At 37.4% G+C, this 4,846-nt stretch overlaps 1 long non-coding RNA gene across 1 annotated transcript; it reads right to left on the bottom strand.

The window, feature by feature from the left end:
* Positions 1-623: 623 nt before the first annotated feature.
* On the bottom strand, positions 624-3,977 carry LOC118238535. The gene is made up of 2 exons (XR_004769028.1): positions 3,933-3,977; positions 624-747 (listed from the first exon to the last, which is right to left on the bottom strand). It is a non-coding gene; the product is annotated as an uncharacterized LOC118238535 (long non-coding RNA).
* Positions 3,978-4,846: the final 869 nt, after the last annotated feature.

The following is a 4,846-nucleotide window of genomic DNA, read 5'->3' as shown; positions in this document are numbered from 1 at the left end:
CACCTGGCTGAAAACTCCCCACAACCATTTTTAAAGGATGTTTCTGGACAACATACAACAGGGGTAGTAATCCTGAACCTCTCTAGGTGGCCCCAGTAGACACAGGGACTCAAGGAATGAACTACAACTGCGATGGCCAGACCCATACCGTGGATGCCACTGTGCGCTTACTAGTAAAGCAAGTTCTTGTGTCCTACCAATGACCTTATCGTGTTTCCTGTCTTGCTTTTTTTCATGAAGGGTTTTAACAAGCCTGTTGAGTGGCTGTGGTGCCTTTCATGGTTAAGAATCACTGTGTCTTAACACTCACTCTCAATATGAATTATCACTTTGTAGAGGGAAATCGAAGGCTTGGCCTTTGTGAGGTGAATCTTTAGCATTTTCAGAGCAGATGTTGATCTGCCTACACACAAACTGTACCATTGTCACCATCAGAAAATCACAGATGTGGCCTTTTGCTCTTGCTTCTTATTGAATGTTTGTTGGAACAAAAGCCACAAAAGTGACTCCTCAGCAAGAATGTGTCTCAGAAAAGCTCCCCTGAAAAGTACACATCTACAGTCTACAGTCTGTAGTCTCTTTACTAATTCAAAGCTGGCATTGAAAGAAAAGGTGATGCTATCCATAGTTATGCATCTATTTCATTCACTTTTGGGAACTCATTCCATCTACAGCATCTGGCATCAGTGACGCTTATAGTAGGATGGACCACCTTGCTGTACAGCTGATGAACATCCCAGGAGGATCCTAGAATACAAATGAAAGGTTCAGGTATGAGTCTCATCATTTGACTTGGTGTCTTTACGTACTGGAAGTGTGGAGGACTTACAGTGAATGGTCTGACTGGATAAATTACTCAGCCCATTAGCAATTCCATTTCAAAGTTAAAGTTATATTATTGGTTAGATAAGTCATATATTATTGTAATACAACATTTAAGGCTTATTATATCATCAGATATTTTATACGTTCAGTGCCTGTATTCAGGCAAATATTCTTTTTCCTTATAAAACTTAAATACCTTCTATTTGTAAGAAATATTCTGATACACATCAAGGATTGCATGAAGTAGAATGTTATGTTGAAGTGTGAGAAGATCACACACACACACACACACACACACACACACACACACACACAGTTTACACCCAGCTTAAATAATGTTTTAAGGGATAAGGAGACTCATTTTATGTGGCAACTTTTAGAAAATTTCTTGACTGATGTAACATTTAACATTTAATTTTGATTTTGAGTAGCACAACAGGTGGGCTAAGAGGTGAGATTCAGGGAACAAAAGCCACTTGGAATACTTCAGAGAAAAGAAAATAACAGACAGAAGAGTTTCTGAAAAATATTTGGGACTAATAACTGAAGGACATAATGAACAGATAAAATTGTTCTTATTCCCTTCACAATAAAAAAGGCTGCATTTCTTAACCATAAAATCAACACAAGCAGAAGTATACTGTGAATATACCATAGGAAAGAATCTAATAACTAAAATCCCTGAAACTAAAATTCTATAAAATAACACAATTCTGTAATAGAGAAAAGGTGTACCTAGACACAAACAAGAAAGAGAGTTGTCAAATCAGCTGAGGAGTGGGCTGTGAATAATCACAGATTGGATGGTGGAAATGTGTAGAAGAAGAGTATTAACAAGACTACAACTGGGAAGCCTGGGCGAGGTTAGTGTGAAGAGGGCTGGGAGAGCCTTCTCATCCTCACAGCTAAGTGAATTACTATAAGACACAAAGAAAACCAGCCTGGAAGCGGAGAATACAGGTAGCATGTTCATAGCAAGTCAAAGTGGCATTGAACAAGAGACTGGATGCAGAATGGTATACTCAGCCCATAGAATATTTGTGATCATTACTTGGATTTTGTTTATAGAACAGAAATTGCTGAGCCCATGAGATTGCCAACATGATGAAGACAAATGCTTACAAAGCTTCCACTCCATTTTTAAGATAGTAAATGAATACAAGGCATCTATTGAAATAGATCTTTTATTTTTTTCCAGAAAGGTGGGGAAGAAAATAGAGGAATCCAGAGCCAATGTTATAATGTGAAAAACTGACTATAGCATGAAGGAGATAGCAAATGGGAAAAATACTTAAGATAAGATCAGAAGCAGTTAGGGCACAAGATCGGTGGATTTCTGAAGTCATTAATAGACTTCAAAAACTCTTTCACAGAGTCGCAGAAGACAGACAGGAGAAAGCTAAAAAGAAGTGTAGATTATAATTCTTAAAAGTTTTGTGGGAAGAAGATGAAACAAAGATAAAAGAAAGGTTGGTTTCATGCAGAAAATTTGTGGAAGATACTGTTGGTTTAATTCATTTGTTTCTTTTATCTCTCTAATATAGTTTATAAGAATTATTTTTTCATTTATTTTTTATAGACCCTTTTCATTCAATATACTCTGATCATCGTTTTCACTCCTGCAATTCACCCAGATCCTTACTGCCTCCTCACCCATCCGGTTACTTTAATGCTAACTAAGTTCTTAGCATTAAATGATTAAATTATAAGGGGAAATAATATAAAATTTATGAAGTTCATTGATATTAGACTAAAACAACAATTGGTATAAAACTGAATATTGCCCAAAGGAGAAGCAAATAACATAAAGGCTATTGCTGAATGTATGGACACAAACAGAATCAATTAGTGTGTCAAGTAAATATCATACCAATTTATACATAGGCAGCAAATTGGAAAATGTATCCAAATCAGGAAGTGAGACCAAACTCCCTGGTGGAAGTAAAGACTCAGAGCCAAACTGTCAAAGAGCTGTTTCTTCAGTGAATATGATGAAATTGCTCCTTTTCACTCTCCTTTGAAATACCAAGTTTTCTTGAACCACTGCCTAGTGAGGAAAATATAGTTGTAGTGCATTTTACTGAATATTGTTGTTAATGAGTTCTAGGAATCACAAGTTGCTATCTTTCCTACTGAACAATATGTAAGAGGACATTTTAGTAATGAATGGCAGCTATTGTCAGGGCCCATTATATCATCTTCCTGTCTCCAGTTTTGCATATCTTCACAGCAGCTTTTACTTTTTAAGATTTATTGTATTTTTAATTATGAAATCTATGTGGGTCTATGCCCATGAGTGGCACTGCCTGTAGAGATCAGAAGTATAGATTCCTGTGAGGCAGGAGTTACAGGCAGTTGTGAGCAGCCCAATCTGGGTTAATGGACTCAAACTCTGATTCTCTGCAACTGTAATGTGCTCTTAATCACAAAGCCATTTCTTCAGATCATGTGTCAGAATTCTTAATGCTCATTGGAATTATAAAACATAAAAACAATCTCACACACATTACAGGCATGTTATATACAATCTTTATTACATTCATCTTTGATTATTTTTGAAGACAAAGCCAATAAGTGAAGCCAATACAAATAAACAATTTTAGCAAGTGAATACACTATGGAATATGATAGGAGATATGTGCTACAGACAGAAAATAGGTACGCATAATGTTTATAGGTGTTCAATGGCAAGTAGACTGTGCCAACACTTTGGACTTTAGAACCTTAAAAAGTCCTGTAAAAAAAAAAAAAAAAAAAAAAAAAAAAAAAAAAAAACCACAAATGTTGCATGGAGTGTCATGTTACAGAAAGTTTTACCTCTAAGGATGGTAGAGTGGGGGAATGAATGAATAATGCATTTATTTCCATGTTTAAAAATAATACATAAAATTATCATTTTATAACAGATGGATATACAAATGTCTCTGGAATCAATATAAGTAAACTGCCCCCTCTCCTCTCTCTCTCTCTCTCTCTCTCTCTCTCTGTACACACACACACACACACACACACACACACACACACACACACACCTATAAAGTGGGAAATTACCAATATGGAGCCAAGTAGAAATATAAGGGTATTTAATAGGGAAAAGCCTTACTTACAGAGTGACCTAGCCAGCCGGCACGGCAGCAGTCTGTACAGCAAGCTGAAAAGTGAAACCAAAAGTGAAACCCAGCCACCTGAAACTCTCACTCTACATCACCATGACCATGCCCTTAGGCGTGGTCAGGCATACCCCTAAGCCCCTAAGTGGGCAACTTCCCCTACAATTCCCCTTTTAGTCTAAAAGAAGATTAAAACTTAACAGTGTAAAATATCCAAAATTAACAATTACAAAGGTGAAATATAAGAAGACACAACAACTGCTTATGTCACATCCTAATTATCTATTTTAACTAAACCCTAATGTCATCTGAAAGAGGTGTGCAAGCCTGAACACCTCCTTCCAATCCCAACCATAAGCAGTAGGAAGCTATCCCTAACTAGGTATATACACTATCCTAAGTAACAGCAATGGGGGGAAGGGGGAGTAGCATTCTCCAAGTTACTTCCTGCTGAAATGGGACAATGACATCCTTGTGGGGTCTGTAGGAAGAAAATTTTTGTATAGTAAAAGTCTTGAATGAATTGTATCCAATCCATGTTAGATGGGATTTGCTTGATTGAAGATCTCGCTTGAAATCCTCAACTTGATTGAAGTCAGTACCCGAAACTCTGGCAGGAGTGTCATTGAAATGGAGCAAGTTGGATCCAGTGCAGTCAAGGAAGTGTGGCCCATTTTCTTTCTGGGGAGTCCAGGGATTGCTGTCAGGCATGTCTTCATTGGCTGTGTGGGACTCAAACATAAACAGCAGAGAAATGTTTGCTTGTGATGTACACATACTGGGAAAGGCAACCATAGGAGAATAACGATTATGAGAGGGTGTACACCTTGCAGGAAAGATCCAAGAAAGGAAAAGACAAGTTTCTATGCATTAATTTGGGCCTTAACTCGGGTGGGCAGCTGGCATAAAGC

Source organism: Cricetulus griseus, chromosome 3, assembly GCF_003668045.3.
Source record: "Cricetulus griseus strain 17A/GY chromosome 3, alternate assembly CriGri-PICRH-1.0, whole genome shotgun sequence".
In the NCBI taxonomy this organism is placed as follows: Eukaryota; Metazoa; Chordata; class Mammalia; order Rodentia; family Cricetidae; genus Cricetulus; species Cricetulus griseus.
Note: the sequence above shows the minus strand (reverse complement) of the source record. Positions and strands in the feature narration are given on the sequence as shown.